Genomic DNA, 21,798 nt, shown 5'->3' on the forward strand with positions numbered 1-21,798 from the left:
ACCTTTGCAAAATATTTATTTCTCTTTTCAAAGGTAGGGACACAAATGTAAGTTGGTTTTACAGCCCAATATTTGAGGGCTGAGGCTGATACCGCACGTAAAAAATACTGATATTGGCTGATGGCAATGATTCCTAAGAAGTGTTATGACAAAAATATGTACATTTTAAAATTTGCATCGTAAACTTTATCATAAATCTCTATCAATACAAACACAAATACACCCAAATGCAGTAGAACCTGAACTCAAAATACATTTAAACCTGATTAATGAATATTTTCGCTAAACACAATTCCATAAACGCCCATTCGGTGACTCATAATGCAGATCACACTACAATGATATGCAGAGACGAGTTGCTCACACACTATCAAGGCAACAATCCGTCTATATGACCTCTTACTAAGGTGAAAACAGAGCTTATTGAAAATGAGAGTAAGAGCACCCCAGCATGACAGTTGTAACACTAGGGACTTCCCAACCACAGTGAGGAGCTCTGCAGGGGCCCAGTCAGGGTGTATCTGTGTCCTCTCATAGAAAGGGGGAAGTAGATAGTATTAAATACCAAGCATATGTGTTAAAGTGTGTGTGTGTGTCCATTTGGTCTCACTACATCTTAATAGATGCAGTGAAACCGAATCCAACACAGACTGCTTCCACCTTTGCATCCTTCCCATTCAGATCAGTATCTTCTCAAGAGTCCAGCAGCTGCAACACCACCCGCCCTGCCAAACACAGAAGGAGATGAAAAGATGATTGAGTCCTGAAGTGACTGTTTCAGAACAACCTGCTGTTTCATTATGCATGATGCAAACTTTCAGCTCTGTAGAGCCTTACACTATGAGCTGGGAGAGAAGTGGTTGTAAACGGTGATTGTGAAATTGAGATAAGAGCAGTGAAGACTTATCCTTGTCACAGTTCACACTGATCTAGGTTTATCCGAAAGGTAATGGAAATATAAGAAACAAAGACACGTTAAAAATAATGTAGCCGGGGGAAGGTCTCTTGAAAAGCTCCCCTAAGTAATGACAGAGCGAAGAATATAAATATCATTTTTTCCATTGGGATAACATTTAATTATGTGTTTCATTAACTCCTTAGAATATAAAATGTTGCTTTAGATTTCACCTATATATATATATCAACACTTCATTAAAACTCTAACCATTTACAGTAAATTATAATAACCAGGCAACTGATGTTTAAGATGTTTATGGCTGCATGTTTCCTTCAAATTGAAATATTGTATTTTAAACATTTCACGGACATATTTCAATATCAATTTAAGACTAGAGCTTAGGCTGAAGCCGGTGGTTAAACAAATTGATGAACTCAGTGACCATTATATGAAGCAGTTTCAAAGAAACAGCACTTAAATGGGGCTGGAGTTTCTGTGTTACTGCTAAAATCCTCCTCCACTTCCTGTCAGTGTGCGTGTATGTATGTATGTGTGTGTGTGTTGTTGGGGGAAAGTCAAGAATGCAAAACAACATTCGTCATATGATGAATGTGTTGAGGCGTCTCACGTCCGAGTAGGTTGTAAAAAAAAGTTCAAACCAGAGGACGTCCCCTTGTTTGCTCAGGAGTGGAAAATGTGTTTGCCACAGTAAAATATAATATCACACGTCCTGCGAGGATATTCGAGTAGGTACAAGATTAGGATTAGGAGTATTAGGAATATGGTGGAAAAATACTGCGATATCAAGCCTTTGTGAATGTCTCTATCTCTCTATAAACATCACATGAATGGAGGACGGTCGCAGACATATGACAGCTGATGCTTTCTGAGATTTCTATTGATGCAAACATTTTCTACAGCTTCACATTAAAAGCATTTCACTGGCCAAACAAGAGCTGACGTCGCCACAGGAAAATACAATTTGTTTAAAAGAAATTGTGCTTGCGGCTCAAATTTGCTACAAAAAGAACGGTAATTTAAATTTTTTTGGTGACAGCGTACAGTTTGAAATATTGCAGGGAGTAACGGAACAAGACGGAGCAGCCAGAGCGAGCCGTTAGATGAAGAGCTGCAGGCGACAGGCGGCACCTCCCGACTCCTCAGCAACTTCACCAGCTCCTTTCACAGGGGTCATAAAACCACAGCACCGGCTCTCACAGATTGATGAGAAAAAGCTAATTATCACTCCACTTGTGAATCAAAATGACAAAAGTTTGTTTGTCTGCCCCCAGAATTCTGTGAGCGGTGCCACTGAACCGTATTTACCTCAAGTAATCACAAGTCGCATCAGCCAGGGATGGTTTGTGTCATTTTATGTTGTTTATTCATGTTTATTTCAAGTTTGGTTTCAATTAGTTATTTGACGTTATAATAACGAGGGTGAAACGTCATGACTGACAGGTGAAACTGACTCATGGCAGCGTTCGTATCCTGGATATTTTGGCCTCACTTCTGGATAGTGGTATTAAGTGGAGACTTATCGTCCATGTTTATATACAGTCTATGAAAAATAAACTTTTATAGGTAGCAAAATTAACTGAGGAGTATAAAAACAATTGTCCTCTGAAATGTGAAAAAATAGAAACACTTCTGTTAAGTACCTTAAAATGATATATTATGGGAGTACTATCTGAGTAGATTTACTTAGTAACACTCATAAAGGTTTGATGGAACTTATTAAAGACTGATAACAAAAAGAATGACTGGAATTGAAGCTTAAGGTCACAACCCTGGATCCTACGATTCCCATAAGGCACCTTGATGGCATCTTTTATTACCTCCAAATCAGCCTTTTATTTCAAACCTCTCACATCCAGGTTGTTATGTCTCTGTTTTCACACTGCGTCAAAGAGCCACAGAAGATTTCTCGTTCTCACAGGCTGAGTACTGCAATCAATCCAGTATATTGTCTCTTTAAATATTAAATCCAGATAATGTAGTTTAAAACACTCCTCAGATATAACTCCTGTTCTCAGATTCAGTGTTTCCATCATTGCACAATACTTGGGCATAATGTGGTTCATACAGAGGTTGAGTGGCTGTAAAAGCAGGAGCGCCACGTGTCAGTGAAAATGTATTTCAAGGGGGCTGACACAGTATTAGACGGAATGTGGGCGAGGTTATGACCAACACGACCTAACTGGCACCGTGCCTCGCTGCCCGCTCACGTGATCGCACCCTATTAGTGGCGATTTGGTATCCGAGCGCAATGTTGCTAAAACTGGCAGTGAGATGAAGTGGCGTCAGTCACATGCACCTTTACAGTGTGTGACTGCTCTTATGGACATGCAGGCACTGCTCTCTCATATCTGGGCCTGACGGCAAACTCGACTCACTTCTACGCAGCACTCGTGTTTATACATGATAAGCAGCGACTAAAGCCGCTGCTGCTGAAACACATGCAGGGGAGCTGCAATGACATTTCCCACGGTGACTTTGGCTCGATGTGGGAAATCCCAATTCATCTGATGTTGATTAAACCAGGTCAGTCGCTTGGACAGCGGCGCTCGAAGGGATAGTCTCGTCTACAATGGGTCACAAAGGCCAATGGCTGGCTGCCGTCCACAAAACCTCTAATGCCATGATACCAGCTGGATTTCTCAGTATTAGAGGAGACACATTATACTGGAATCTCCATCCAACCTTAAATCAAATTAGATTTAACTTTATTACACATTTAAAAGGTGAAATTGGTTTTGAGAGGAGAACTCTAGTTTAAGGCCAATTCAAAGTTTTACTGTGCAGTTTTGACATCCTTAGAAGAGTGACTAAATTAAAGGAACAAAAAGGGATTCAGCCGACAAAACAATGTCTCCACATGGACCTTTTTTCTTCCTCTGTTGAGCTTTCAAACATATTTAGATTTTGCCCAGTTGTCATGGATCTATTGTGGAAACTCAGTCTGCTGAGGAAAGTTAACTGGTGTTTCCAAAGTCAAAAATGAACTTTTAAATGTGTAGAAAAGTTAAATTTTCATTTTCCACATTTTTACAACCAAGTGCTACAGAGTAATTCAAATGTCATTCAGGAAAATATGTGCTTTAGTCCACTACATGCACAGGAAGGATGGGCCAGGACACAAGATCTGCAATGAGCTGCTTCTAACTAGTTCAATGAAAGCAACGTCAGCCCTTTTGAGTCACCAGTTACTAAACTCCCTGAACTCCAGCTGCTTCTTTTATCTCCGCTGTAACACGAACCAGCAGGAATGCGCAGCAGCAGCGTCGATGCTCGCGGCAGCTAGCCGGCTGCTCCCCACGCTGATTCGCAAACACGTCATTCATCGACAACAAGCTCATTAACCGAAAACCTCCGACTAACTGAGGTCAGCAGTGGGCAGAAAGTGTCCTGGAGGCAGGTCAAAGGTCTGACCCGGACTGTTCCGGGTTGGTAGGACCACCACGTTGAGATCCTGAGGCTCGTTCACCCTCAGCAAAGAGTGAGTAAACAGGAAAGAAGGCTGCAGATGAGTATCTTGTTTAATGTGACGCACATAATGCTCACCTCTGAAAGAATCTCCAGATGTGGCGGCGGCGGCCAGGGGATCCTCGTCACTGTAAGTTCAGGGCCAGGTCTTTCCTCAAGAGCTCATTATCAATCTGTATCTCAGAGATTTAGTCGCTGACACAGTGACCGACAGACAGCTGCTCCAGAGGAAAGCCAGCAGGCGAGAGGAGCCGTCCCAGTAATGGGGCACTTCCTAAAATCATTCGTTTACAAAGCAGAGACTTCTCCTCATTCTGAAACTTTGATCCAGTATAAAGTGCACTTCATGCTACTTTCACTGCCAAAAACCAGAAATAAATTGGCTGTTTAATGAGTCAGCATTGCTAACGTTTCTCTTCACACAGCTGCTAACCTCATAAAAAAAACCTAAATTTTCTGCTGCCAAGGACCACACATATGAAAAACCGGGGGACATTTTGAGTGGTTGCTTCCTGTCGCTCTTTGAGTTGCATGAATAGATATGAATGAGGCCACAAAGGGAAATGATTGCACCTTTTCTAATTATCAGAAAAAAAACTGTTGAATCAGATAGAAACTAACAGCTGCTGGCAGCACCATGTCAAATCAGGCTGCTATCAGGTTCAAGGTGGAGCGAGCGGCCTTCCCTCCCTCTCTCTCTCTCCCCCCTCGACGCCTTTTTACGCGAGGAGCCCGTGAAGTCATTGCAGCTGCCGCGGCTCTCCCATAGAGGCCGAGTGAAAGGTCGTCCCTCCAGCTGAGGGCTGTAAATTCAAGACGTAAAATGGGAGAGACGTACACGCCGCTCAACAGGTGCAGAGCCAGAATGAATGGGCAGCCCTCTTTCTCTCCTGTGAAGGAGCGAGAACAAAGAGGATCGAGACAGGAGCATTCAAACTGGAGAACTTATGATGCTAAAGTGGCCTCGGTCAAAACACAGATCGTCCTTCATGAAGCCTCCGCAAATTAAAGGACGGCGACACAAACTTGGCTCGTGTGACTCGATTTGAAGCCGTTAGCTTCATGAATGGACGACCGTAAACAATTGGAGATCTGATATTCTCCTCCACACGCAGCGACCACACGGTCCTGAGTGAGATTTAAAGCCGTCATGTCCATTTGCAGAGTCCCGCTCCTGTCAGCTCCCTATTAATAAAAGATGTCGCAAGAGCTGCGTCTAATGAGAGTGAAATTGTGACCAGGGTGGTATATTCCAGCGCAGACTCAAGGACGTGAATAATGCATGAATGCTTGTTTTTCTTGTACGGGATTTTGTAACATAGATCTTTTTGATGATCCACATTTAATTTCCACACTACTCGACAGCTCCGACATTATTCAAAATGAGCTCGCACACTCTGAGATGTTAGTTTGTTCTGTCCTTTAAGTTCAAAGGGATGTTTTGCAATTCTCTGTGAAAAATCCTCAGTATTAATTGAAGGTGACGCCTAATTTATCCTTCGATCATCAAACATGACACAGAGACTTGAGTAGTGGCAGTAAAATCGTGTTTTGTCCTTAAGGAAGGACGGTGACTTATCAGCCTGGATTCAGTTGCAATTTATTATAATAATGATTAAAAAATTTTTTACTATTAATTTACTATTAAAGATGAAATGATTTAAAACTTCCACAGAAACAACTTTAATATTATAATAATGACATTAATAATGACCTTTCACGATGATATGTATTATACCCTGTGATGACCAACAAGCTATAGATCAAGCCTCTAATCTTATTGGTTGCAAAGGTTATTGCACTGCGAGACATTATGACCTCATTTTCTGACTGCCATGACATCACGATGACATAATTCCTGCAATGTCTTCATAAATTCATTTTCTATAGGTTTGAGGTCATGTCTACTGTCTCATAGGATACAGAGATACATTGAAAACTATTCATGGAGTAATTGTGATTTCATGGGAATCATTTTAAGATGGAATATTTGTTTTCCAACCATAATGGTATTGACCTTGACCTTTGACCAAACAGCTCCAAAAGTGAATCATCTGGAGACCCACACTCAAGTGATGTTCAAACCAAGTTTGGTGAAAATAGATCCAAGAGTTGTTGAATTAGTTTGTACAAATACACACATATAAACCAGGAAGAAAACAACACACTTCTCACGGCTAAATTCTGGTTTCCAGTGTAAAAACATTTCACTTGTGAGGCATCTGCTGTTGTGTCCACTTCTGCCAAATCTGACATATTATGAAAAATGTATTAATTCCATATTTTTACTGGAATTAATATAGGGATCCATTGTAACTGACAGAAGTTTAAGAAATTGCTCTTGTGTAAAACAAAGCTTCACAGAGCTTTACTTAGCCAAAAGTCAGAGTTTAGGTCATATAAGTCAAACTGGGCCATTTAGTAACTTGATTAACCACTGACAATGTACATAATGTGCAGTGTTTAACTGACTTCCTCTGAAAACAGGAACCTTCTGTCTGAGTACATTTGTGTGAAATTTCTGAAAGAAACAGTATAAATAGCAGGGAGATGCATATGATTCCTGAGGACAACTGGTTACGCTCGCCGTGGTGACAAGAGCGTCTGTTCTCTGTGACATTCATGGAATTTCACCCTGTTTATTCTTCTTTCATCTTCACTTCCAGTAATTAAGACACATGCCACACAAATTCAATAAAGGAACAACCCGTCCTCACATTAGCATTCTGAAGGAATAGTGTTTATTTCCTGCTGTAAGAATGACACCATTATCGTTCTCGGAACATCAGGCAAAATAATTTAATTTGGGTCTTCCCACTTCTTTCCTCCTAATTCCATCCTGACAGATGCGGAGATGTGACGTAGAGACGACTCGTCTGTCCTTCAGACGCATATTTGGACTGACGGACGTTTAATTTAGGGGAGACATGAATTCGCTGCATGAGTTTAAAGAGGAGAAAGACAAAGGAGACAACTGGAGTTTGCCTTTCATGCATGAAGAACACAGCAGGAGATTATTCGCTCAGCCGTGTTTACAACAACATAAATCTCCGGATCGTTCAGGTGAGGTATGCTGCAGCAGGCACAGGCATTACATATTAATTTTGCTGCTGGTCCTTAGTATCTTCTATGTGTATGTCTTCGCTTTCCATCTGACGCATGTTAGAAACATCAGGAACACGCCCACTTGCTGTGAATTCAGCAGAGGATCTTCTGCTGCTGTCTCACATCGACTCATTCACACATTCTCCTGAGGTTTTACCAAGGGGCTGGCTGGAGAAAGTACCATCACACCGGACATTTGCGTCCTCTGATACAACCCCTCCCAAGACTGTCTGGAGACTATCTGGAGATCTGTGCATTTATGAAAGGAGATTTAAAAGAAACATATTCGAACCAACTGCAATTTAATTATGGAGACACGTGAATTTGACGCATGTGTTGAAAGAGGAGTTGAAACTTTAGGAAACAGACTTGAAAGAACTTTCCTGGTCTTTGAAGTTCATCTCTGTTTCATCGACAGCTTTGACATTTTCCATGATGTCGGATCATGTGGTTGACCCAACAGTGAACCATCTGATGCTGATGAAGATACGTCTGATTTATCCAAATGTCAATTTCGAGCAGTCTCTGTGCCCGGGGGGGCAGCAGCTGAAGCCCTGTGCACCGGGGGAGAAACAGTCTAGGCATGTACCTCAGACATGAAATGACAAATGAACTTCCAGGAGAGGAAAGATCTTATTCATGTATCATTAACAAACCCTGTTTATCTAAAAAGATCAAAATATACGGAGACAAAAGTCAAGAAATATGTTGTGCACAGTATTTCCCGTGGGATTCATAGAAGGAGCCTGATTGTATGACATTAACGCAGCTCCAACACTTTGAAAGGGTCATGACCTTTTATGACCGCACCGTCTGGAGGGCAGAAACCCGTCTGTCTTCCAGCAATGTGCTCGTGCCTAAAATGACCTTCCATAACCCCCTGAACCTGCGCCAGCACCCTCGTGACCCTCTCTGCCACACATTCCAGCATGTTTGTCATTCTGAGTAATAACCATTCAATAACTAACCCAGCTTTACAAGACAGTGGAGCCTAAACGTGAGGCACTGAATTAATCAACAACTGTGGTGTGAAAGTGAATGAGAAACTGGACGCTCCGGTGTCCTCTATTCCACATTGAAGACACGTTTGTAATTAATTGGCGCCCATTCACACTGTTGGTTTAGCTGTGAAGTTTCTTTATGGACATTTAACTCAGCTTCTTTTATCTGGGTCGCAGAAGTCAGAGCATGTCTCCCATTCATTTCTTCGCCGTCTTTGAACTCTCCCGTACGTGGAAGGCTAAATATTTACACGTCGGCCTCTGCTTGTTTAATGTTAAAGGCACACTCACACAGGAGAGTAAATGAATGAAAAAGCTTTAGACAAAACACCTCCAGCGGCTGATGAGTACCAGGCCGCTTGGCTGCGCCGCTCCCACAGGTCCGACCTCCTTTTCAGGGCATGGGAGACAGGGACCCGGGGGTCTGCTCAGGGGGCTCAGCGGAGAAGCACAGCCCTGCTGACACTGCTGTCTCTGTGAAAACAGACGAACTGTGCATTTAGAGTTGGCTCAGGCCCAGAGAGATTAAACGGAGGTGGGCTGGAACACCATGTGAGGGCATTACGGACAAAGACAACAAGCCATCTGATCAGCTGCGACCATATTCACCATCACAAAGGAATGAGCTCTACAAAGACGTGTGCTACAACAGGGTTTTTTTCTTTTTCTTTAATGACCGTTTGATAAATTCCTTTCCAAAACTTCTTTTGTCAATAGGCTCAAAAGGTCGGTGAGGGATTACATTCCTCGGCATAATTGTCAAGGGTGGTGACAAATTTATTAGAGCATTAGAAAACCTAAAACAAAAGGGAAAAGCGTAAGGAATGGATTGAACTTACACTCTAATGTAGGTAGCAAACAAGGTGCAGAATAGTCCACTGGTGGTTGTATGACACTGTGTCTAACAACCATCAGCTGCCAAATGGGAACCATAGAGTCCCCAAAATTTTCACCATCCTTAAAAAAAATCTATTTGTTGCCTGAACACAACATAATCACTGGTGTTCCAGTCGTTTGCTCTAAATTCAGCGTTTCATTACAAAAAAGAAAATTGCCTCTGAACGCTGAGTTCAGCCTGTGATTACTTTTCTACCAAAGCGTAAATGGAAAAGAAAAATAATTTCCAGAAAACACAATTGCGTATTTAAGACCCTAACCACAGCAACAGTAACTATGGGGGTTCACCTGTATTTAGGGGATGCCAAATGGCAAGTGTGAAAATCTGCTGGATTTAAAGGCTTTTAAGCTGCTTCCTTCTGTAATAAAGCAACTAAAACTGCCCCTTTGACATTTTGCAGCCTGGTCACCTGCAGTATAAAGACTCACGGAGCCAACAGGGGTGAGGGGAGAGTTTTGGTGACTCTTGTCTCTTATTCTTAATCCATAATCAGTTTAAACGCTTGCAAACTGAGCTTATTCTCAAAAAAGGAAGTCAAAAAAAGGAAGATGAGAGTTCAACTTCCAGGGAAATAATGATAAGAAGCATGCTATTTAAATATGAAGAAACAACAGTCAGCTGTCGGGGCTTCACCAAATCGGTCACTAATGCTTTAGACACGTTACAATGTCAATAATGAGTCACATTGGTGATAAAACATTAAAGAGCTCTTTCCTGATATTCTGTGGTCACAGCAGCTCCATATAATGACCTGCATTGTGGCCCATACCGCGAACACTTCATGTGATGTTTGGGTGAAACCAAGCAATCTCACACTTGGGGACAGAAATCTAATCTGCAGTGAATCAGCAGCAACTGAAAAAGTCCCGTCCTGCTTCTCCCTGATAGAGAAAAGAACAACAGCCATCAGCAGGAAGAGGAAACAAAGTCCACAGAGGATAAAACGCATCCCACTTTCAGAATCTGAAGGTTAAACACAAGGATTCCATTTACACATTTGGCCAAACAATTAACAGGGAGTTTTCCAAAAACGTCGTCTTCCATCCAAGATGTAGAATTTATCGTAAATCTCAGGCAAACACCGACAATCTGCTGTGTGAATGAAAAGGCTCATGAGACATGGAGGAGCACAGACGCTGCTGGGACGAGTCTGGTGCCGCATTTGTCTCATTTGGCAGAATCTGGTGATTAGATTTACAAGTACGAGTGCATAATCTTCAAAAATTCAAAAAAATCTGGCACACTAAAGCACCGAATGTACTGAAAACTGTTAAAAGCTGAAGGGTTGGAACCAAGAATATTTAATTGGCTGTTTTATTTCTACTTTGAAATTGTCTGGATCGACCAGTCACTTTCCAATTAAGAGTGTGTTGAGCCTGAACTGTTACTGAAACCTGATCCTCTGCAGAACAGTCCATCAATAGATGGAATAGATTAAATACATTGTGTATATATGGTGGGAAGAGCTCACAGGTCGGAACTCTCTCGTCTTTCACACATGAAGGACACAGCGGGAGATTCTCTGCTCCGACACGTTCACAACAGCAACAAATCTTTTGGAGGATTCAGGTGGTGCAGCAGGCAGAAGCAGGATGTAACGTATTAATTCTGCTGTGGAGATCACATGACTTTGCAGCAAATCAACACCAGCATTGACTCAAATCAACAAAAAGTCTTTCGACATCTCTGTCGGTGTCTTCTACGTATATGGCTCCACTTTTTCATTGTAGGGTATTTGTATTTTTACAGACACACTGTGGAGGATCTCCTGCTGTGTTCTCACATCGGCTACTCCAGACGTTCTGCGGACTTTATACAAGGGGGGTCCAGAAGGCGAAAGTTCACAGAAACTCCAGAGGCTCTCACTCAGACATTTGCATACAGCCCCTGCAGAGAAACTGCACGTCTGAAAGCAGCTTTATTCCCCAAACCCAAGCGATGTTTTCAAACACTTGTTTCTTTCACCCACCAATGTGCAAACAAAAGGCTACTTAAATAATCAACCAGTCAATGAGCTAATCAATAAATCACCTAATGGTTTCAGCACAACATTTCATGGTGAAGGTACAGTGAGACACAGTGACCTTTAGAGATGTCTTGTTGACCAAGAGGTTTACGGTTCTTATGTGACATTTTCTGTCGACTCCTCTGTCTAATAAAGTAAAATGTCCCAGAAATATTAAAATATATGTTTTATATACAAATGATGTTCAAAATATTACAGTGCCCTTTAGAGGAGGCATGAACAAGCTGTAGACTAATGCTGCTTATTAATGTCGAAGGAAAAACGTAAAATGGCAGCATAAATATAACTGATGCACAGACAGTATCCACATGAATCTTTGGAGATAGAAACATGACATGAGTTTCCTCCAGCAGAACGAGGAAAACAACAGGAAAACAGGAAGAGGAAATTCTGTACAACCTCCAGTCTTTAGGTGAGACTAATGAGCTGTGTCTTTTGCAGAATCTGGTAACTTTGGGAAGGTGGACGAGTCGCAGAGGTCACCTGTAGGTCAGGTGGCTGGGCTCAGGAACGTGTTCACTGATTAAGATGTAGGATGCTGAGCACATAAGGCAGGGGAGGTGCAAACGAGCCAGGGACCCCTAGGGGGTCCATCTGTTGTGGGCAAATAAACGGGGGCTTCGGCGAGTGGGAAAACAGCCCCGCTCTTCCCCTGCGAGGCCCCGCAGACAGCTCCATTAATCAGGAGCGGGACGAGCCTGCTGGCTTCACAGTGACAAGTCAGCGGTGGCCCAAACTCTCCTTACACTGCATCTCCATTAGAGACTGGAGGTGTCAGCTCACTGCCACTTCTCTTCCTCTCTTGTCACTATTGATGTTTTCACAACTGTCCTCCAAGAATAACTGAAGAAAAGTGACGGGGGAGGAGGAGCGAAATAATTTACGAGCTGCCATTAAACGCACCAATAAATAAACATTTGTTTTAGGAGCCGAGCAACCAGAAGACTTTCTGAAAACATCTGACCCTGAATTTAGATTTGACTTTGAGGACACTGAGTATTATTCAACAAATGTTATCATCTCAAACTGGAGTTGCTCTCAGTGGATCACATGCCTCTATACCAAGGTCCAACTGTCCCTCAATCAATATACACCAAAGTTTACACACTCATAGATATCAGGGCTGTAAATATTTACATCCAGATCCATTAACTATTCCATGGGAAATTTAAGAAATTGACAAATAAAAAAGCAACATAGTGCAATGTCAAAGAAAGAGGAAACTAAATCTTGACCCATGTCCCATCCTTGAGTCAAGTGTAAAATAAATCCTCTGGTTTTTTTTTTGCAAGATATTTTCCCAGGTAAAAATTGATAATGGCTTTTGATCTTGAAAAACCAAGCATGTTTAGGGAATCTATGAGTGTGTGAAGTTTTGTACTGTTTGATTTCATTTAAATTAAGGGGACTCCGGTCATGGTGGAGGTATCTGCTCTACAGAATCATTCAGTTTCTTATTCTGCAACAATCTGCTCTGCACAGTTTTCACGTCAGATAACTCAGATGTTTTACTCAACATGGACTTCCCTCCTGTCACCAGTATCAGCAGAAGTACCCACACCGATGCAGCCCACTGCGATTCCTTTCATTTTGTAATGCGTTGCTATTTCCAGTCCGAAACATGGCCTGAGCCCTCGATTCGCAGAAATGTCTCCAGCATCTCTGGCAGTAAGATAAGACGTGTCCCCTCAGAGGGGAGGGGAGAGAGTGGGGAAGAGGGCAGGCGGTGTAAAAGAAAGATGGTGGAGCACTTTAATAGTATGATTCAGCAGTGGTATCAATTCCCACAGATGGCAGGCCGGCTCCTATTGACTTACATAGGAGGGGGAGTAAAGAGGCAATCAAAACCACCCCAGGGACGGACAGTCAGCACATCAAACAGGGAGGGGATCAGTGCGCCGAGACGCCCCAGCACACCAAAGTGGGAAAGAACGAATGCAGAGCTCTCTGAAGTCGGGACGCAAATGTAAGTCTAAATACCACAAAAACCAATCAATGCAGTCATTTCAATTGTAAAGAACTGCAGATAATAAAACCCAAACATTTAAATGCCACTCTCCTCGATCTTGAGCTCCTTTCAGACGTGCACTGAACTCTGCAGATCCTCCGTATTTTCTACTGAGGCATGTATGAGTGCAAATGTCCGAGCGAGAGGCTCACGATTATCTGGGCCTGGCCTCCTCCTATAAAGTCCTTACAAAGCACACAGGAGATTCACCGTGAGTGAATGAGGACACTTCTAAAACAAAGACAGACGCAAAAATAAAAAACTGTCTTGAGTTTGTGGCAATAAGAGCCGACACCGTGTGTGGTCAAGAAAATCACATGATCTCCACAGCAGAGTTAAGATGTCACTTCCCGCAGAAAACCTCCTGCTGTGTTGTGCATGTGTGAATGGCAAAATGGTCATGTCTAAAACCGGCTTTAATGTGACACTGGGAAATACATAACTGTGACTGAACAAGCTGTACTTAGTGAGGACCAGGTGTCGGAGGACGTCCTGTGACACCTCAGCACGCTGCACTACAGCCGCGCTCCTCCTGCAGGCCGCCGGCTTTCACACTTGCTCAGCAGTCGCTTTAAATAACACAACAACAGGAGGAGAAATGTGAGGAAGCCGTATCCACCTAAAGATGGAGTGACACGGCTCTGCAACCTGATGATCCCACCTCACCGCTGAAGAGGCTCCTCATCTAGCGAGTGCTGCCACGACACGACGGAGGCCAGTTTCACTCACAGGTGTTAAACTACATAAACATTTGCAGAGGACTTTTAATCAGCCTAATGAATTCTAGCAGACAGACAGCAGTGTGACCTCCGACCCCTGATGAGTGAGTGATGGGGAAAGTTGGCACTGACGAGACACCTCATATTTTATTCACGCCGCTTCAATGATCATTAAACTGCAGTGTGAGCTCCGCCTGCAACATTTGATCCCGTCTTCCACTGTCTGCTGCTCGCTGTTGGAAAGAAGCAGAAATAACTGATAGAGGGAAAAGTAAACGTCTCCAACCTCCGTTCACACGTGTATTAACCCCCCAACTCTAGTTTTCCTTGATTTCTACAGACTTGATAGTCGGAGGCCTGGGGGATACAGTCTGCAGAAACTGTGGAGCGTCTCACTCTGACATTTGCGTTCACACATCCTCCAGAGAAAATACAGAGTTCAGTGCCTGTCTGAAAGCAGCTACAATAGTCTGATGTCCTTAACTGTCTGATTTAAATGATTTTTTAGGCTTGAGGAGATAAAACTCCACAGATTAGATGGGACCGCAGAACCACTGGGAAAAGAAAAACCATTACAGAACCAGCTGGATTCCCACAGACGTTACAGATTCATTTTGAAAAGGGACTCAGGTGAAAATACTGGTAACATGTGTCGGATCACTTGTCACATTGGCATCGAGTCGGCATCCTCGCAATGCGCGTGGGCTTCACCTTTCACTGCTGCAGGCAAAGACAGGGTGTCTCCGAGTCTCACTCCTCCTCGACTCCACAATAGATTTGTGAAACCTGCTTATTAAATGTGTTGGCATGTTTCCTTTCAAACACCAGTCCCTTCGCTGGCACAGTGTCAGGACACATAAACACAGAATGTAGGTCACTCCAACAATTTGTGACTGTTCTCTCCCTCCAAGCCTGAGGTAAACTGCCAAAATCAAACACATTGTTTGACCAGTGTGACTCATCCCGGCCGGATAACCTGGGGAAGTGGAGCAGGGCTCGCCTCCTCCCTCAATGTCGCCCTCCACGCTACCGTCTGAGTGTGATTGTTTGGTGTGATACCGTCATCATCTACCTGTCCCGTCGAGCAGGCCGATGGTTTGACAGCAGCTGAGGATCGCATTCCCTCTCTCTCTCTCGTGATTGACAGCTCGCTCCGACCTTCTGGCTGCGTTTGTGTCACTCGGCGACATAAACTGTGCCGGGGCGACTTGTTGTGCGAAGAGGAAGCAGGAATAGAGAGAGAGAGTGAGACGTCATGGGATGAAACCAGACAAATCTGACAATTTTGTGAATTACATGGATAAAACATACACTTTGATTTTTCCATTCAATATAATGAAACAGCCTTAAAACACAGCATCATGGGTTCACATGTTACACTTGATGTAATTGTGACAAAACCTTTATGGAGCAGGAAGATATGGGACAGTGTCTTTAAACAGGATATAATTAATAAGTGAATGTTTAAGAGTCATAAACACCGTTTTACATTTTCAGTCCTTTTCTTTAAAACACAAATATCAAACTGGTCAACCTTCTGGTTCTGTGAAGGGAGTGTTACATGTCTAAGATGTACGACAGCATTTGTTGACATAAGCAGTTTGTTATGATGGAGACGAGTCACATAAATTAAGACATGACTGTATACACATATACCTTAGCTGCTATATGTTTTTTAACATGCAATGGTAATAGTCTGTATTTATATACGCATTTCTAGTGCTTTACAATTTTGCCATTCACACACACAGACACATTTATACAGTTCATCTATGTGCCACTCACACACTGCCACTTTAGTTTCTAGGACGTTTCAATACAGGAAATGGAGGAACCAGGTATCGAACCACCAACCTAATGGATTAGCGGATGGCACGTACCACCTCCTGATCCACAGCCGCCTGAGAATAAATTTCTACAGGACATATCTGGAGATTTCCACTCTGTTTCTGGGCAGTGTGACCACTCATGCCTGAGATTTGGGGTCTTTCTGTGTGGGTTTTGCAGGTACACCCCCGTGTGTGGATTTTATCTGTGTACTGGTTTGATGCAACACAAATATTCACAATAAAACAGTGACTTTGGTGATGTGAATTTATTCAGTATATAACAAACAGGAACACGAGTCCTTCAAAAAAGCTTCATGAAGGTTAAACGACATCCTCTTTATTCTGTGCTAATGGAGCAAATCAAGGCTGAACATCATCATCAGTGTGGCTGAGTGAAATACGGAGACTTTCATTCTTAATTGTGGGGGAACATGTTAATGTGCATGAACAAACTGACGAGTCCTTGGATAGTTTGTCTATTGAGGTTTGTTCCCCAACAGAACATTTATAGAGCAAACTATACATGTTACACAATATGTCTCTCCCCTCTCTCTGCACTGTTTGGGCCTTTAAACTCAACACTACAGCTTTTATTACAAATACTATTTATTTCTGAGCTCATGTGTCACATTCTGGTCATTTCAGTATGCAGGTCACAGCTCTGCAGCCGGGGTCATCAATCAAAACTCTGGCTCCAAAGCTGATGAAGCGATATATGCAAGGTTGAAAACAGTTTGTCCTTCAGTAGCAGCCTGCAGGACTTTAAATCGTGACTATTTACGTTATTCATTAATAATCTAATGTATAAAATGCAGGAAAATGGTGAAGAATGCATGAGCTGTAATCTACATCGGCTTGTTTTGTCCAAAACACGACGATAATCTCCTCGCAATGCAAAGACGATGCCAGCTAATCAATTAATCTGCAGATCATCTCAGCATTACATCCCAGACACATCGGACAGCTTAGGTAAAAACACAGAAAAGATCATGACATTTGATTTGAAAAGTTTATTTGTGCCAAAAGAAAAGAAAGAAAAAGCTCGTTAGAAAGAGCCGTCATGAGATTCCTCAGGGAAGAGAACATGAAGCGTTATTCAGAAAAACATCAAGTCCAACATTAGAAGTTTTTAAATGAGAGTTCTGAATTGAAATCTGTACCATTTTATTTTTTTTATATCGGCTCTTTAAACCTCCTCATCTCTATCTAAAGACCGGCTGTATTTTTAAAGCACATGAGGTCAGCTGATGACATCATACACCAGGGGGACCAATACCGTTACATAACATCCAGACATTTGTGTGAGCACCTCATAGCACTGCTCCATACGGCTTCTATCCGATGGTCCATGCAGCACATGTACGCAAAAAAAAAGAACATTTAAGCCAGATGTTGATCTGAGGGACAGAGTTAAAAAGTTAAAAGTTAAAAATAGGAAGAATTTTTAGCCCTAGCTCTTTTTACTGAGTTAGAAAAGGTGCACACATGGAATTTGAAATACTTAGTCTTTAACAACTGCAATTGCATTTTTTACACTGATGTTCCAGAGGACATTAACTTCTTTTTTCCACTCACGCTATTGGTAATAACTTGATGAAATGTATTTGAAAGCACCAAAATATGTTTTATATCAATTTGTTTCCAACCACCACACAAGCAAGTTAGTCAGATTCTGACTCAACGTTGCTAACCATTGCATCGTCCTAACTGTGTCATGGCTCCTGTAGTGCTGAGGTTACAGGAGGCTAACGCTATGAGCCTTACCAGTCAACAGATTTACCATTAGCACAGCTGGACACACTTATGAGAGACGGATCAGTCACCAGATTAATGGATCATGACAACAATCCTTGTCAGACATAAATGCTCATTTGTGCAGCCTGTATGAAAACAGATACATCAGCTTCAAATAATGTGACGCACAATTTCATTCACACATGTGGGCGGGGGAATGGAAATGCAATTGGAGGCTGAGTGTGTGGTGACCGCGGTATCATTGTCCCGCCCATACACATGCTTGACCAATTACAGATCAATCTCCCCTGTCAATCATGAAGATTTTATAGCATCAAATAACTAAGTAATCAAAAGTAAACTTATCAGAAACCTGAACACTTGAACAATCAGTGAGATAAGAACTATCTAAAATGACAGAAAACATATTCGGGAAAGAAATTATGAGGAGTCATCATGTCGTCCATCTTTATTTACTGTTTCATCCTTTTCTGCAATTGTTCAATCCCACAAGAATTAGTGCCATTAGCCAATTGTTATAAATAGAAACACACAATCATTGCGATTAATCTGCAAATTCTGTGAACATTTTACATTTGGATGAAAACCTGACTCAGCAAGTGCTGAAATATCTGTTACATCTAGTTATCAAGAGGAACACATACTTTACAAAGGTCCCAGCTTATGTTGAATGTTGTCAACAGGCGGTTTACACTGTGATACATAAACACTATGTGGGCTTGTTAATCTGCTCATTTTGGTAGAGCAACATGGAGCTCGACAGCTGATCTCCACATCTCAAATGTCAGTCAACTGTTGCCACGGGAAACGGCCCAAAACTACACACTAATTGCAGGTTTGCGAAGAAAGTTATAGCCGCATCGGAAAAATGGAAAAAATGTGCATAATAGTTCCAGAGTTATCATAGTTTATATTCTCTCAGACAAAGAGTCTGTGTGATGTTAAGTATCTGGCAGTGCTGCTGCGTCCAAACGCACACGTGTCACATTTCTTAGCAGCGTATTCCTAAAACGCTCTCACGTGGTAAAATAAAATGTCTCGCTCTGAAAACAGCGCAGACAAGAAGCTGGCAACCGAACGCCCATCGTCACCGCTAATAAAAAACACACTGACAGAAACAGAGCATGCAAATGTAGGAGCGAGGCAGTGGACTCCCAAAGAGGAAAGTGATGTCATGTGATAATAATGACGCCGTAAAACGAGACGCAGCCAGAGAGAAAAGTCTTTACTGGAAAGCAGCTACACTTTCTTTTTTCTCTCTCTTCAGGAGTATCAACGGCTTTAATCGACTCCAGCTTCCAAGCCTGAAAAACACACATTGCGTAACAGCAGACCTCCATGTATTCCTGGACCTGTGAAGTATCTGAAAAGTATGTGTGCAGTCGTTGTGGTGACGGCAGCTGAGTCTGGCCCGAGTTTGCCAGGAAAACACACAGATCTCTAAGATACGCTCCAACGTACACAAGTTTTCCTGTAAATCAGATCCAGCGACGAGAAAAAGTATCAGACAAGCAAAGAGCTGACGTAATCAGAGAAAGGTGGGAGAGAGAAAATCCCTTTTCTCGCTGGAGGAGTAGAACAGATCTTTACTTTACTTTACATGGAACTCCACTAAGATGATATTCACATACTCTGAAAACACGTGCAGGTCGACTCTGTCCCAGATGTTGAGTCCAACAGCTATAAATGATCCCCCTCAAAGTCTGACTGCTGCTGCTGTTTCTTTTATTTATGTATTTCAGAGTTTGTGCCAAACCTCCTTTTTAGGAGCTACAGAGGAATCCTTCTCTGGGAAGAACTGGCTCTCACAGCTGAAAGTTTCCATCATCTATCGAAAGACAATATCAATACAAATGTGTTATTTTTCTTCTCCAGTTTATTAAATGTGAGGATTTGCTGCTTTCCTCAGTTTAATGTCACTGGAACTTGAACATCTTTGTGATTTGGATTATTGTTCAGATGAAAATAATACACATGAAGATATCATCTTGAGCGATGGAGAACAGCGGCGGTGCATGTTTTTCCATCAACGCACAGATCAGACACCAGATCAGACACCAGATCAATGGATTATGACAACAATCCTTCACATCAAACATAACGCTCATTTTTACTGCCTGTACTGCCCACACATACTTTTACACGTCTTTTACCTTCTCAAAAAGTTCTGCTATTACTGAAATTTCTTTCTCATGTCTTAAAGCTGTATCACTTCAACCACTGGCAACACTCCCCCCACCCCCAGGATTGCTATCGGCACTGTTCTGTTTCGTCTGTATCCGAAAAAAAACTGGGCTATTTTGCAAAAACAACAAAAGATTCTCTGGACGTGTTTGGCGATAACTCCTGGAATGATTTTTGTGATTTGCAGCAGGAAATATGTCAGGATCAGACATCAGGGTTAAACATTTCACATCAGATTTAAAAACAACAGCTATTTGTAACCAACACATGTGGAGAAAGTTTAATTTTCATGCAAATCAAGCTCATTTTCACCCATATGTCTCCCTGCAGATGTCTGCGTTCACCAGATGTTCACTGGAGCCTAACACTTACTGCCAAATTTCATCAGAGCGCCTCCTTTAAACTGGAATTTGATGTTTTACTGGACACGTCTCCTGCAGCGTGGATGCACGCTGTCATGGAGGCTTGAACACCGGGTCATCCACTCACAGCTCACTCTCCCTGCCTGTTAAATACACACCTCCCTGCCCACCCACAAAGTCCACACAATGACAATCACTAACTCCATTCTCTGTGTCCATGCTACTTCTCAGACACGCTGCTCCACCCAACTCCTTCTGCAGGCAGGCACAGAGCAGGAAAATAAAAACATAGACAGTTCAGAGATACATTTCTTCTTAGGTTGCACACAAACAAGCTCACCATGAAGAATAAAACGGCCTATAAACTCAGCAGATGGCTTTTATTATCTCCTGTAATGACCCAGGATAACTGCACCATCACAGATAGAACAAAGCATGGAGCAGCAGACTTTGTGGTGCATGGAGGATGAAAGGCTGCACTGTATGAGCTTTTAATGTAGATTATAAAAAAGTATCAGTCAGTGTGATGCGTAAAGATGACAAGAGAATATGCTTTTGCGCGTAATAACAGCAGGAGTTGGGGAGACAATGGAGAAGCCAGACGAAAACAACACTTGTCCTGCATGAGAACAATAGTTGTGTCACCAGATACATTTTTTTTTTTACATCAAATTCAACGCTGTTAAACTCGCTCTCATTCCCACACTCACTCTTCTTCCATCAAATCAAGTTTTCGTGCGTCAGAATGGAGGATAGACAGATTCACTCCCTGATATCATCAGGCCTGAGTGCGGCTCTGATCAAACACTTTAACAACACGCAGAATGTGATCGATAGAAAAGACGAGCAGATTTCTTACCGTCCTCCTCCTGCGGCTTTTCTTCGCTTTTATATTCCACTGTGTCTCCCTGATGATCAGTCGCGTCTCTCGCGCACAGACCTCCACCTCGGTCCATGTGCTCGCGACCGGGACCACGCGCTCATGGGAGCGCTCGGGATATGGCGTGTGACGTCACGGGGAGACTGGAAAGCCGGTTAGAAAAAAAAAAACACGAACAAAAACTATTAAGATAATATATATACGATAAATACTTGATTCCACATGAGCTCAGCCGAGAGGTTTACTTTATTTTAAATAAGTTTTGTTTTTTATTATCGATTATTTTCGGGTAATAATAATAATTGAACATGTTTTATGTGTAACATTTGAACTTATACGAAGCAGTTCTAGTCTTAAACGCCCATTTTTAACTATGTAAATACTTGAACACCACGAAATATTAGTTTAATCTTTAGTTATAGTTGAATCTTTTGCATGAGACATGACCTAAAGTGATTATCGATCAGAATCAGAAGTATATTAAGAATAATACTTGGTATATATGATTGATTTCATGTGATATTTGAGTTTTAACATAATGTTGCACCGATAAATGTAAGTGAAAACCAACCTGTTTGACTTTGCTGCACCACATTTGTGTTAAATCTCATGTGAGATGTGCCATGAAGGGATTATTGATCAATATC

The 21,798-nt window shown here is 42.2% G+C and overlaps 1 long non-coding RNA gene across 1 annotated transcript; it reads right to left on the reverse strand.

The window, feature by feature from the left end:
- LOC138405256 (uncharacterized) lies at positions 1-21,279 on the reverse strand. Its single transcript, XR_011238945.1, has 3 exons — positions 21,131-21,279; positions 15,214-15,348; positions 1-725 (listed from the first exon to the last, which is right to left on the reverse strand). It is a non-coding gene; the product is annotated as an uncharacterized lncRNA (long non-coding RNA).
- Positions 21,280-21,798: the final 519 nt, after the last annotated feature.

Source organism: Paralichthys olivaceus, chromosome 17, assembly GCF_024713975.1.
Source record: "Paralichthys olivaceus isolate ysfri-2021 chromosome 17, ASM2471397v2, whole genome shotgun sequence".
In the NCBI taxonomy this organism is placed as follows: Eukaryota; Metazoa; Chordata; class Actinopteri; order Pleuronectiformes; family Paralichthyidae; genus Paralichthys; species Paralichthys olivaceus.